Source organism: Schistocerca cancellata, chromosome 9 (genome assembly GCF_023864275.1).
Source record: "Schistocerca cancellata isolate TAMUIC-IGC-003103 chromosome 9, iqSchCanc2.1, whole genome shotgun sequence".
Lineage (NCBI taxonomy): Eukaryota > Metazoa > Arthropoda > Insecta > Orthoptera > Acrididae > Schistocerca > Schistocerca cancellata.
In genome coordinates this window covers 81,087,456-81,103,378 of record NC_064634.1, presented here as the reverse complement: position 1 = coordinate 81,103,378, position 15,923 = coordinate 81,087,456, and positions in this window count along the sequence as shown.

Here is a 15,923-nt window from a genome sequence, read left to right as displayed (position 1 = left end):
ATGTTTATCCGTCATAAGTTGCGTTTAGAAGTATCATTTTTTTAATTTCTTGGTGGCGACTAGTTTCGGACGCCTGTGTTGATTTTCAAACCCTCCGTGCCGTAGGTGTGACAATATAAGCGATAGCCTATGTACAAAAAGTGCCTCTACAGTGAATGATCAAAGCGGCACTATCACCAGCTCAGCAACAGTAGGCCATACAGGACGGACATTAGTGGCGACCGTAGTACCAGTGTTGTCACAATGATAATACCGAATGTTTGAAAACGGACACAGATGTCAGAAACCACTCACCACTAAGAAATAACAAATGATACTTTACAATGTAAGCTATGACGGAGTTACGACTATTTATTTCAAGAGGATTTTTTGTTTAAAAACCAGTAGCAATAAAAAAAATAAAAAATTACCTAGTCTGAATTGTAGAAGCACGAATATCACTGAAAAATAATATGTCCATTAATGTTAAATTTAAACCACTGTGCCCTTTAGGAACTTGGATATGACCAGCATACAGCCATCCACTGGAACTAATCTTGTATGCATTTCCAGTGTGCAGCCTCGATCCACGTCATTTCGTTAAAAAAATATCATTTGGTTTACGTAACATGTTCCCAGCATAACATTCTTTAGTAACTGTCAGCTTCTGGAGCCTTCTTCCGAAATTTACCGTATCAATAACCTCTTTGTTTCAGTCCTGGTAGTCTTTCGAAGTGTTTACGTTCTAGCAACTCCACTTCTGCAGCTACTGAATCCTTTATCATTGACGGTGAAATGGGACAGCCAACGGCCATCCCAATTATATAAACAGTGAACGGATCTTCCAGGAATGAAAATGGAGTTTTAGACGCCTTCGTATCACTGAATCATCCTTCTACTCCTTCAGCGAAGTCAGATAGTTAATATAGATAATCTTCTGTTATCACCTGAACTTCATGAGCGGCTTTCAATAGTTTTTCTTTAGACATTTTAAAACAGCTATATTTTTAGCTGGTTGATTTTGGGGTAGGGGACGAAACAGCGAGGTCATCGATTCTCTCGGATTAGAGAGGCAAGGGGGAGGGAATCGGCTGTGCCCTGTCAAAAAAAAACCATCCCGGAATTTGCCTGAAGCGATTTAGAAAAATCACGGAAAACCTAAATCAGTATGGCCGGACGTGGGTTTGAACCGTCGTCCTCCAGAAAATGGGTCCAGTGTGCTAACCACTACACGGTGTTACATTGTCGTTCCGGAACAGTCCTGATTTGTGTAGAAGAGCATTAAAGCATTACCATGTCGACAAGAGGCCACTACCTATGTGGCTAACTAGATGCGCCGTGGCCATGGGTGCTATATAATATTGTAACCCTTTTTCGTATTTTCAACTTTCATAGGCCTTTATGTTGGTTTTCAAATTTTTTATCCGAGTTCTTTGAATTGTTTAGTGAGTCATTCCAAGATACGTAATTTTTCTTCACCAGATCAGTCAGAACTCAATAATAAAGTATGAAATTCTGTTGTTCGTATTCTTAGTATTCTTACGAACAGTTGTACATGAGTTTCAAAGCAGAGCGACTTTCATATGGCCTGTCAAATGTGCAAGTGTCGGTATTCCTGCAAGTGAGAGTCATCATATCTGTGCGAGGAGCCCCCTCCCGCTAGACGACTCTGAAAGATATGGAGATGTGTCGTCCAGAGATACTGTACTTTAAGTGGGGTTGGTTGGGTTGTCTGGGGGAGGAGACCAAACAGCGAGGTCATCTGGTCATCAGTCTCATCGGATTAGGGAAGGATGTGGAAGGAAGTCGGCCGTGCCCTTTCAAAGGCACCATCCCGGCATTTGTCTGGAGCGACTTAGAGAAATCACGGAAAACCTAAATCAGGATGGCCGGACGCGGGATTGAACCGTCGTCCTCCCGAACGCGAGTAGTGTGCTAACCACTGCGTCACCTCGCTCGGTAATTCAGGTGTTACCAACGAAGTATGACCTTTGTTAGAAAACTTCAGAGCCTTGACCTCGTGTGCTACACACACATTCGGGTCAACATTCGATCTACTTATGAGACGATGGGAGTTATGGCTCAGTCGGTACGGTAGTCTACAGGGCAGTATAAAATCGAACACGTAGCTATCATGGGTCAGCTGTCTCATCACAGGGATATTGCTTGTGCTTGTACTTCTACAACCGTACACAAAAGAACTATGAAAATAATCTGTCCTCCTAAACAAAAGAATCATTTATTATTGTTAGAATATTTTTTTACGATTTCGTACCTCAGTCGGTAGAAATGGAACCCTTATAGAATCACTTCGTTGTTCGTCTGCCTGTTAAAATCCCTTTTTCTTAGGAACGGGTAGCGGTATGAAGTTGAAATTTGTGTCAAATACTAAGGTCTACTGTTCCTTAGCAGAGGTTCTAGGTCAATGCATTCAAAAGATACGGCCATGTATGTCCTTCATTTCGATGCTCGAAAACTCACTCACCAAAACCTTTAGTGTACTTCCCATTTACCTAGAATATTTATACATATGACATTTTGATACTCCCAGCCCTACTAATCAAAACCTATGAGAACCTGCAGGTCTCAGGGTAAAGCACGTGCCTGGCAACCGAGAGGGCACAGGCTAGAATCACGGTCGGACCACAGATTTTATTCATTATTCGTTTAAAACAAGCGTTCACATCTCAATGATGTGAGAAGTCGCTACAAACAAGATGTGGTTCAGATTTAACGCTAAACTGTAGGTCCTCATCCCCCAGTTGAATAACTGGCGTCGGTTAGGGGCAAGCCAGTCCCCGAAGTGACGTCCAATACAAAAACTCGCACCGGGCTTCAGAGCCACACAGAATTATTATTATTATCTTCATACATAATTAATGTACGGAATTCTCAGAGCGCGAGACTGACTCGGGTTTGTTCGGCATTTTGTTAAACTTATGGTGTTGTCTGCAGGCAGAAATGTACAGAGGAAAGGTGGACGCGTGAGGTCAACAAACAAGTCACAATTTTGATACCTGTGTCCATTGAGGAACAGAGACAGTGAAAGAGAAGCAACACATAAAGGTCTTGTCCTTGTTGAAGTTGATGATAGGCTTCTCAAACATTCATTGTGAAGTGTTTGGAACCCACTGTGCCCTACAGTGGTAAACGTATCGTTAATTATTGAACCTTTGAATATTTCATTCTAAGTGAGATCCACATTCGCCTTTTTTTCTGCAAATGGCAAAACCATATTTCCAACTTGGTTGCAGTACGTCGCAATTTTTTTTTCTTTTACTTCTTCACTATGTTCGGCAGTTTGGACATTTTCAAGTAGCACTTTTAGGTTTAGGTATGCATAAATTAAGTACATGTATTAGCAGTAAATTTATTATAAGCTGTTGAAAAGTGTGTTATCATGATAGGGATCAAAAGTTGTTGCTACAACATACATTAGCAGCTATAATATGATGCAATATAGAATATACAAATTATGGTCAGCTACACATAATTTGTATCAAGTTTCGAATAATTTTTACTCCTCTACAAATGTAGGAGCCGACTGGCCAATGATACTTGTCATGCCCATAGATTACAAATTTTACTTTTCTTCTCTTGGTTGCATCTAAGCTGCTATTGAAGCTACGTTTTGGAAATGGCACAAAACAACTTGATCTTTCCTTTGACGCCATTTGTCGACGACAACGATATTGAAGTGCAATGAAGTTATTTGGAGCTCACAAAATAGAAACTTACTAGAGGGACAATGATTCTCCGGAAAGGGTGCATATGTAGTGTATATGTAGTGAACAAGACTCATAAGCAATATGTGAGCACCGACAGGAGGTACCAGAGTCATGTGTACAAACACTGATAAGCCAGAACGGTATGACCATCGACCCAGTATCGGTACAAACGCTTCCAGGCGATAGCAGCCTCACCTGCCGACAAATGATACACGCACGGTGCATGCAGTATTGGTGGGTGTGTTGTCCGTGTGTAGAATGGGGAAGGCGCGCGATCTATCAGAGTTTGACAGAGGGCACACTGTGACGGTCCGGAAGCTCGGCACGAGCTTTTCATAAACTGCACGACTTGTCGCGTGTTCGAGGAGTGCTGTGGTGAGTATCTTCAACATGTGACAAAACCAAGGTGAAACTACGTACAGACGTCATGGGGTTGTGGGTCAGCCCTCATTATAGGTCTACATCTACATGGATACTCTACAAATCACATTTAAGTGCCTGGCAGAGTGTTCATCGAACCACCTTCACAATTCTCTATTATTACAATGTCGTATATCGCGTGGAAAGAATGAACACCTACATCTTTCCGTACGAGCTCTGATTTCCCTTATTTTATCGTGGTGATCGTTCTGCCCTATGTAGGTCGGTGTCAACAAAATATTTTCGCATTCGGAGGAGAAAGTTGGTGATTGGAATTTCGTGAGAAGATTCCGTCACAACGAAAATCGCCTTTCTTTTAATGATTTCCAGCCCAAATCCTGTATCATTTCTGTGACACACTCTCCCATTTTTCGCGATAATACAAAACGTGCTGCCTTTCTTTGAACTTTTTCGATGTACTCCGTCAGTCCTACCTGGTAAGGATCCCACACCGAGCATCAGTATTCTAAAAGAGGACGGACAAGCGTAGTGTAGGCAGTCTCCATAGTAGGTCTGCTACATTTTCTAAGTGTCCTGCCAACAAAACGCAGCGTTTGGTTAGCCTTCCCCACAACATTTTCTATGTGTTCTTTCCAATTTAAGTTGTTCGTAATTGTAATACCTAGCTATTTAGTTGACTTCACGGCTTTTAGATCAGCCTGATTTATCGTGTAACCGAAGTTTAACGAGTTACTTTTAGTACTCGTGTGGATGATCTCACACTTTTCGTTATTTAGGGTCAACTGCCACTTTTCGCACCATTCAGATATTTTTTCTAAATCGTCTTGCAGTTTGTTTTGATCTTCTGATGACTTTGTTAGTCGATAAACGACAGCGTCATCTGCAAACAACCGAAGACGGCTGCTCAAATTGTCTTCCAAATCTTTTATATAGATAAGGAACAGCAAAGGGCCTATAACACTACCTTGGGGAACGCCAGAAATTACTTCTGTTTTACTCTATGACTTTCCGCCAATTACTACGAACTCTGACCTCTCTGACAGGAAATCGCAAATCCAGTCACATAACTGAGACGATACTCCATAAGCACGCAATTTTACTACGAGCCGCTTGTGTGGTACAGTGTCAAAAGCCTTCTGGTAATCCAGGAATACGGAATCGATCCGAAATCCCTTGTCAATAGCACTCAGCACTTCATGTGAATAAAGAGCTAGTTGTGTTTCACAGGAACGATGTTTTTAAACCCATGTTGACTGTGTGTCAATAGACCGTTTTCTTCGAGGTAATTTATAATGTTCGAACACAATATGTGTTGAAACTTCCTGGCAGATTAAAACTGTGCCCGACCGAGTCTCGAACTCGGGACCTTTGCCTTTCGCGGGCAAGTGCTCTACCATCTGAGCTACCGAAGCACGACTCACGCCCGGTACTCACAGCTTTACTTCTGCCAGTATCTCGTCTCCTACCTTCCAAACTTTACAGACGCTCCCCTGCTGTGAGTACCGGGCGTGAGTCGTGCTTCGGTAGCTCAGATGGTAGAGCACTTGCCCGCGAAAGGCAAAGGTCCCGAGTTCGAGTCTCGGTCGGGCACACAGTTTTAATCTGCCAGGAAGTTTCATATCAGCGCACACTCCGCTGCAGAGTGAAAATCTCATTCTGGAAACATCCCCCAGGCTGTGGCTAAGCCATGTCTCCGCTATATCCTTTCTTTTGGGAGTGCTAGTTCTGCAAGGTTCGCAGGAGAGCTTCTGTAAAGTTTGGAAGGTAGGAGACGAGATACTGGCAGAAGTAAAGCTGTGAGTACCGGGCGTGTGTCGTACTTCGGTAGCTCAGATCGTAGAGCACTTGCCCGCGAAAGGCAAAGGTCCCGAGTTCGAGTCTCGGTCGGGCACACAGTTTTAATCTGCCAGGAAGTTTCATATCAGCGCACACTCCGCTGCAGAGTGAAAATCTCATTCTGGAAACAATATATGTTCTAAATTCCTGCTGCATATTGACATTAACGATAGGGGCCTGTAATTTAGTGGATTACTCCTACTACCTTTCTTGAATATTCGTGTGACCTGTGCAACTTCCCAGTCTTTGGGTACGGATCTTTCTTCGAGCGAACAGTTGTATATGATTGTTAAGTATGGAGCTAATGCATCAGCATACTCCGAAAGGAACCTAATTGGTATACAGTGTGGACCAGAAAAAGGGTGTCAGACGTCGTGGCTGGACAGACTGGTAAAACAGGACAGGCGACGAACTGTGGCGCAGCTGACATCAGACTTTAATGCTGGGCAGAATGCGAATGTGTCTGAACACACAGTGCCCCGAACACTCCTGACGACAGGTCTCCGCAGCCGACGACCCATGCATGTGCCAATGTTAAAACCACGACACCGGCAACTACGTCTGAAAAGGGGCTTGTGACCATCGGCACAGGATGCTCGCGCTGTGCCAGAGCATTCCATGGTCTGATGAATCCCGGTACCTTCTTCAGCATGCCGATGGGAGGGCGCGAGTCCCTCGTCTTCCAGGGAAACGCCTATACTGCGCGACGGAGACAAGCTGGCGGTGGCTTCATTATGCCCTGGGAAACATTCACGCGGGCATCCACGGGTCCAGTGTAGCTTGCACAAGGTACCATGACGGCCAAGGGGTATCGTACTCTGGTTGTAGACATCGTACACACCTCCATGACGATCAACTTTCCCGAAGGCACTGGCGTTTTTGAAGAAGGTAATGTGTGCCACGTCACAAGATGAGTATGATGGAGTGATTCGAGGAACGTGCTGGCGAGTGCAATTAATGTGCTGTCCCTCCCTCCACCTCCAACTCGCCAGATCTGAACCCTATACAACACATCTGGGATGTGATTGAACATGGCATCAGAGCTCATTGCCCCCATCCCCAGAATTTACATCTACATCTACATCTACATCCATACTCCGCAAGCCACCTGACGGTGTGTGGCGGAGGGTACCTTGAGTACCTCTATCGGTTCTCCCTTCTATTCCAGTCTCGTATTGTTCGTGGAAAGAAGGATTGTCGGTATGCCTCTGTGTGGGCTCTAATCTCTCTGATTTTATCCTCATGGTCTCTTCGCGAGATATACGTAGGAGGGAGCAATATACTGCTTGACTCTTCGGTGAAGGTATGTTCCCGAAACTTTAACAAAAGCCCGTACCGAGCTACTGAGCGTCTCTCCTGCAGAGTCTTCCACTGGAGTTTATCTATCATCTCCGTAACGCTTTCGCGATTACTAAATGATCCTGTAACGAAGCGCGCTGCTCTCCGTTGGATCCTCTCTATCTCTTCTATCAACCCTATCTGGTACGGATCCCACACTGCTGAGCAGTATTCAAGCAGTGGGCGAACAAGCGTACTGTAACCTACTTCCTTTGTTTTCGGATTGCATTTACTTAGGATTCTTCCAATGAATCTCAGTCTGGCATCTGCTTTACCGACAATCAACATTATATGATCATTCCATTTTAAATCACTCCTAATGCGTACTCCCAGGTAATTTATGGTATTAACTGCTTCCAGTTGCTGACCTGCTATTTTGTAGCTAAATGATAAAGGATCTATCTTTCTGTGTATTCGCAGCACATTACACTTGTCTACATTGAGATTCAATTGCCATTCCCTGCACCATGCGTCAATTCGCTGCAGATCCTCCTGCATTTCAGTACAATTTTCCATTGTTACAACCTCTCGATACACCACAGCATCATCTGAAAAAAGCCTCAGTGAACTTCCGATGTCATCCACCAGGTCATTTATGTATATTGTGAATAGCAACGGTCCTATGACACTCCCCTGCGGCACACCTGAAATCACTCTTACTTCGGAAGACTTCTCTCCATTGAGAATAACATGCTGCGTCCTGTTATCTAGGAACTCCTCAATCCAATCACACAATTGGTCTGATAGTCCATATGCTCTTACTTTGTTCATTAAACGACTGTGGGGAACTGTATCGAACGCCTTGCGGAAGTCAAGAAAAACGGCATCTACCTGTGAACCCGTGTCTATGGCCCTCTGAGTCTCGTGGACGAATAGCGCGAGCTGGGTTTCACATGACCGTCTTTTTCGAAACCCATGCTGATTCCTACAGAGTAGATTTCTAGTCTCCAGTAAAGTCATTATACTCGAACACAATACGTGTTCCAAAATTGTACAACTGATCGACGTTAGAGATATAGGTCTATAGTTCTGCACATCTGTTCGACGTCACTTCTTGAAAACGGGGATGACCTGTGCCCTTTTCCAATCCTTTGGAACGCTACGCTCTTCTAGAGACCTACGGTACACCGCTGCAAGAAGGGTGGCAAGTTCCTTCGCGTACTCTGTGTAAGATTGAACTGGTATCCCATCAGGTCCAGAGACCTTTCCTCTTTTGAGCGATTTTAATTGTTTCTCTATCCCTCTGTCGTCTATTTCGATATCTACCATTTTGTCATCTGTGCGACAATCTAGAGAAGGAACTACAGTGCAATCTTCGTCTGTGAAACAACTTTGGAGAAAGACATTTAGTATTTCGGCCTTTAGTCTGTCATCCTCTGTTTCAGTACCATTTCGGTCACAGAGTGTCTGCACATTTTGTTTTGATCCACCTACCGCTTTGACATAAGACCAAAATTTCTTAGGATTTTCTGGCAATTTTCAGTTTTACGGAAACTGTGTAACTTGTGTGTGTAGATGTTGTGCCAGTTTCTTCCAGTGACCTATCAAGGACTCGTTGCTTCCACACCATGACAGGTCGTCGCTCTTATCCATGCCAAATGTAGACATACCAGCTATTAGGCGGTCATAACGCTCTGGCTGATCAGTGTATCTATCGCCTCTTGTTACAAAACTTAGTTTCGTGTTCAGACTTAAGGTTTGTAGTAAAAAGAGGAGAAACTGCGGATGTTTCAGTATATAGGCTGTCCTTGCATCATAGCAATGGCAAGTATTATTAAAACTCTGAGACTTACGTTTTTCCCACGAATTGTTACAGCGCGAAAACTTTGAGTCTGGAGTAACTATTTTCGGAAAGCAGGTGTACAACGGGTTCGACATCAAAGGTTTATTCTACATTTTCATATGAATGCCCAAAAATGGAAAGCATCATCAGAATTATTTCTAGCATAACTCATTATTAAGAAAATGAGATAAAATGCCAATGGATACCATCCTATTTTAGAATGCGTAGTAATACACACCGAGAAAGTTACGTCAATGGCGCTAATGGAACCGTATGTAATATGAAAACTTTCTTTTAGAATGTCCTATAGCGCACAGTGAGAGAATGGGTTGACAATGTGGTACACAACAGAGAGGTATGTAAGTAGCCTGTTTATATGTTTTATGTTGGCAGCGCTAGAGGCTGCATTAATATCACCGACAGCGCTCTGCACCCTCGCTAAGAGACTCTGTGGTTGGACAGACTCACAGTTGGAAGTTAATAGTTAGCAGTGATGAGGGTTAGCAGTGTTAGTGCAAGTGGACTATTTGGACGTGTGTCCTTCATGGAGATTTAGCGTTGGTTGGAAATGGATTGTAAAATGATGATTCATATATTTGCTAATGTTTAGATACTGCAATTATTTATGATTATAAAATTTTTGAAACTGCATGTCACATGAATAATGTAAAATATGTTAAATACATTCTTTTCTCTGCAACAAAATCTTTCCTTTGCTAACCAAATGCCTATTAGTAGTTAGAGCCTATAGTAGTTAGAATCTTTTTATTTTGCTGGTTGTAGTTGCTGCTTGCTGTTATTGCTGTAGCTCATGTGATGATTTTCTGTGAGACACGTGTGTCATAAAAAGGTGTAGGTTATTGTTATGATCTCTTCTAATTCAGGTCCATTCTATTGTGTTAATTATTTGCAGTCACTTTGTGTTGCGTTTGTATATTGTGGGCAGTAAATGAACATGATAAATCTGATTTGTCTTTCTCAGGGAAAATTCTGTAGGTCAGGGTTTGAAATGAAATTATATAAACAAGTAAAGAGACATTAGGTTCAGTTCCACTCAGTTGCAGTCAGCAATTTCATCTTGTGGTAAATACTAAGAAGTTTTACTCAGCAGTTTCAGAATTATATTAAGAAGTTTAAACTGGCGACCCTGCCAGGACACTTCCCTGGAATCTTCTGATTTTCTTTTAGTTTGAATAATTAGTGCATGACTAGAAATTAGTTATTGTTTATTGCTAGCATGTAATTGTACGTATGGAATATCCTTTATAGTTTTAGTCTCTCATTGTTGTACTGTAGTATAATGAGCAAAGTAACTGTGGCATGCACATGGATTTGCACTAAGTATTTCAAAGTCGTATTTGCAACTAATTAGATATTTATTATTTTCAGTGCTATTTGGTGTGTCTTCGTATTTTCGCTTTTCAGGTTGTGTATATTTTGTGTTATCATGTGAAATAGTGTGATAATCATGAAAGTAAATTGAGAAATGACAGTGACAAATAGCATAGCTTGTTAGCACCACGTAGTATTGAAGTGACAAATATTCAAGACAATAATTTGGTAGTTGTGCATGGGGACACGGATCAGGCAGTACATGACAGCATAGAAATGGAAACAATCATAAGTGAACAGGGAACTATTGTCGATCGATCAGTTAGTAACTGTTCAACTGAGGAATGTGTAATAACAGAAAGAAATCTTGCAAATACCTTAGATTCAGGTTTTGTGTCATTACACTTTCCACAATTAAGTCAAGATACACTTCGTGATTTTAGAAATACGAATGTTGCCGATGCAAATGCATTGCCAAAAAGCAAAATGGAACATGTTTCAATCACTCATGCATTGTTATTGCAAGTCATTCAAAATGAGAAACAAATACAGGAACAAATGGAACAAACAAAGCAACAGCTCCCAAAGCTAGACACAATAGACAAAAAGCTTCAAAAGTTAGACACAATGGTACAAAATCAGGAAATGCAACAGCTCCAAAAATTTAACACAGTGGAACAACCACTTGCACAAATACACGAAGATTTAACTGTTGAGACACCCTAAATCGAATCGAAATATCAAAAAGTTCCTGAAGACGTAGAAACACGAATTTGTGAGCATTTTCGGCCTATGTTTTCACGACATGAAGACACATTACAGAATCATGAAGCAGCCATAAAAGAACTGCAGATTATTGTACATGAAACTCATGGCACATTGTAGGCTGAAATTGACTCAGTTGCGTCTACCGATACAGTCGCGCAACTTGTAAAGAATCAGGAAAACCTTATCAGTAGATACGATTATGACACAGAAGTCACATGGCAATAATACAGGGTATTTCGGACATTTTGAAAGGAGTGAGCAAGGTGCGCTGAACTCAGATGCAACCACCAAGGCGACGTAAGAAAGCCTGATTTGCGATTGGCGTCACAATGACTTTCACTATAAGCTGTTCATCACAACACGTAAATTTAAAACATTCAAGAATTCTAGTGATGACATACATCCACAGGCTTGGCTTCATCAATTTTCTTATTGCTTTCCTCCTAATTTCTCATTAGAGTACAAAAAAAATATACCACATTTCTTGTGTATAACCGTTTATTGAGAAACAGTTTGCTTTCTGACTTAGTCATTGCTATAAAATTTTTGATTTCAAGTTACTGTCACGCTTTGTCACATTTGGCATGCAACGATGTTTTGAAGTCAACTATCGAGTAAAGAACATATGGACCTTGTTAAGACAGTAGTTTTACGAGTTCTCTTTCATAGAGAACAGACAATACGATCTTATTGAGTCTCCATTTTTACTTGGTAATTGCACGATTACGACACGACTGTAATGCTCACATTCTTGGAACATACACTGCTAATGAGGTTTTACTGCAACATTTTGGTTTACTTGATGAAACATTTTTTACTTAAAGTACTTTCTGCGATGTCATAGATGACACAGTGTTTGGTTTGTTTGACAGCTGTATGATTATATTACGATGCTATTAATGTGTGACACAATATTCATTATCGATATTATGCTGTGTCTGATTTATGTGTTTTTCACAGTTTTCTGCGTTGTTCTGAAAAGTAAAACATGTTTTGGTAAAGACTTTTGTGGAGTAGCTACAAGGAGACTGTTATTTTTGTAACACAATAATGAGTTACAGTACAGTACTTTCAAGGTCACAGCAATGAACATAATAACTACGACGTTTATACGAATAGCACTTTAATTTTGAATATGACAAGGTAAGTACATTGATTTTTGGAGAACTTATGAACGACATTAACTACTACACTTGGCACATTTTTACCACTAAGAAATGACAGATATTTCCTTACAGCAAGAAGTACAGATTAGTACTACATGACATGCATTTGTGTGATTTATTTCTGCATTTTAGAAATATTTTGAAACTACAATGATACAGAGAAGGATTTCGGTGATACATTTCATTCTGCAGTTTTAATCTGTAAGATCTGAGGTACAATTACATAATCCCTCATGGGCAAGCTCAAGGAGCCCTAGCTGATATGGTGTTTGGATATTCATTTACACATTGGTACTAAATTTCTCTAACGCAGAATTACACAGCTATCTGGTCGTTTAACAGAGAGAAATGAACATTTTTACTACATCACTGACACATGTCTTCATAATTATATAGTTGGATTACTTTGCATTTATGAAATTGTACTTTGTGTGGAGTTTGTAGACTATTAACATATATTTCAGGAACCATTTTGATACTGCAAGAGCTCTGAATGATGTATATTGTATGGGTTCATGATTTTGAAGTACATCTGAAGTAGATGACACTATTGAAAAGACCAGAGAGCATTTTTTAAGGGTTTGAGATTATTGGAGGATGCTACGTCGATTTTGAGATTTGGTTGATATGTTATGGTGATATTATGACAACGATGTGTATTATGATGTTGAGATATGGTTATGATGATATGAGGAATGTGTCTATGCTACATGTTTATTACGATGAAACATTGAAGCAGTATCGACGAATATGTATATGTGTACTGAGGCAATGAATAATAACTAGGGGTTAAGGACTTTGGTTTGTGGAAAAGAATGTTGAAAATCAAGAATCGTACTTCAAGAGTTATGAAAAGTGAGTCTATATGTGAATGTGAGTACCACAATGCCGACGGAAATATTTGGATACTGTTATTAATGAGATTTCGTTTCTAGACACTTCTCCTGTAATTTTTCGACCTGTGAATTTTTTTTATTTTTATTAAACTGTCACTGTAGCAGAAACTGTTGTCATTAATAGTTTGGTAAAGAATGTATGTAACCTTGTTGTAATGCTCTGCTGCATCTGGCTGCACGCTAGCTGGCTGGAAATATACCCACTGTTGTGTTGACGTTAAACGTTACTGGTGCCACTTCAGCCACTTTGAAGCTGTAGAAAAAAAGAGGCTGTTGACCTAGCTATTGACATTTCTTTGCAGAATGCGCCACAAAACATTTGATTACACTTTGGAGTTAATACTTTGTGCTACCTACTGAAATGCTTAGAACTGATGAAAAATATTCTTATGCTTCTGGACTTTATTACGACAAGTGTCTTTCTACAAAAGTTGAGAGAATTTCTACTGACTTACAAAATGCCACATGGCTATTCAATGATGTTTTTATGCTTTGATTTCTACATATATGCTTATTTTAATTGATACCTGGTTTCTAGCTGTCCTATAGCATTGGTTTAAGAAATAAACTTTAATACATATGCTAATGTGAACACCTTCTGTCAACAGATCTATTAAATAATAATATTGTGACGCACATTCTTAAAATAGAGCACTTGGGAGGGAATGAACAATAAGAAGGAGATGGGGCTTAGTAACAGGAACTGCATACATAATTTTCTTTTCAAGGACTTGATACTTTTTGTCAGAATAAGTTACTGTGGTTAATCTCTTTAGTGTTAAGATGTGACGTACAACTTTAGTGTTAAGATGTTACGTAATGTCATCGAATTTCACGTGGGAGTTTTGATGATCACAGGTGCACATAATTTTCTTTTCAAGGACTTGGTAATTTTTGACAGAATAAGTTACTGTGGTTAATCTCTTTAGTGTTAAGATGTGACTTAGAACTTTAGTGTTAAGATGTTATATAGAATCATTGAATTTCACATGGGAGTTTTGATGATCACAGATGCATATGTGCTATTGTAAGTTTACACATATATTTCCCTTATCTGTATTGATGTCTTTACTGTAATACTTTTTCTGCTTGCACTTTCTCATGTTTAGGTATAAGTTGTTGCATTTGCTGCTGCTATTTGTCAGGCAATATCCTACTGAATTTTTCTTTGTATTACTGTGCTAAGCCAGTTTTACCACTAATTTATTTTTCTTGTTTGCTGCATATTGCCTTATATTAGTTGTAATGTTACATTTTCTTTGCTAATTTATCTATGCTGCTGCTTGCTTTGCCAATTGGCATTTTTGTCACTGTTGTTTGTGCTAATTGTTTTGCACTGCTGCATTGCCTTGTTAATTAGTTTATATTTCTCAGCTCAGTGGATTTAAGTTAGCTTAAGAGGGGGTATGGTATATAAGAAAAGTGCATTGAGAAGCTACAAGGAAAAGGTCTCGCCAAAGAGTATTGTATAATGAGGAACAATTATTTTGAAAGTGAAAATGAACAGATAAAAGTAGGGTGGAGTGACAGGTTTAGGTAGGATTTTCTTGGAAACTAATTATGAGGTAAGAAAAATATGGAAGTATAAGCACTGGTTGAAAGTATAGCATGCTTAGATAGGATTTTTTGTGGAATCAAATGTTGAAGCAAGTATTACATGAAGTTTTGGTTGGAAACCAAGTAGTTTTGGCTGATAGTAAATGAGATACGGGCAAGTATATTACAGATTAGAGAGAAGTGAAACAGCGGTATAAAATGCTCACCACAAATACTGCAGCACCAAATGTTACACTGAAAACAGACCCTGTCCTTTCCTTTTGTGTTACTCTACTATGTTTATGTATACCCTTGTGTGTCTGTGTTCTTTCTGTCCCTGTGTGTTTACCTGGTCAGATAAATTTGGCAGGACTTTTTCCCTTCTAATACTAAGCTGCATTTACTATGATGAGGAATACTGTTGTCCTCAAATCTAATCTGTTTTTGTAGCATATTCTTTACTTTGGGAAGATGTGCAGACGTTATTTACTCCATTACATTTTCTTTTAAAGCTCGTATGTCAAGTTAATTTTTCTAATTATATTCGTGTTTTTCATTTATTTACTTATGTCTTAATTCATGTAATACTCATGTATATGTTTATTTCTGTTCTTTTTGTAAAACATTCATTACTGAACATGTTACTTGTATTATTATCTTTTTACTGTAATGATGTTTTCTTTATGTTTGTAGTTGTATTCTTATGATGTAAAATTGTAATCATATAAACACCAGTTCTCCAAGTTAGCTAAATAGTACAGATTGTTTTTACTACACACATTTGTCTGTTGGTCATACTGAATATAGCAAATCTCAGATATAATATGTCTGAGTTACTGCTTGCAGGCATGTTGATAATTCAACAAAGGATGGTTAACAGCATTGTTGGTTCAAATGATATTGCAAAACTATTAGTGAGTTCACAAGTGGTGATTCATAGACTTGTTACATTATCCTCAACACTTTTGAATTGTGATTGTGCACCCACACAGTAGCAACAGATGGCTGCTGGTCATCTCTACAAAGAGTGCAGTGGGTCTGCACCTTTGGTGGCAAATTACTACCATAATCTCTGCAAGCAGACTATTTGGACGTGTGTCCATGGAGATTTAGTGTTGGTTGGAAATGGATTGTAAAATAGTGATTGGTGTATTTGCTAATGTTTAGATAATAGAGATAT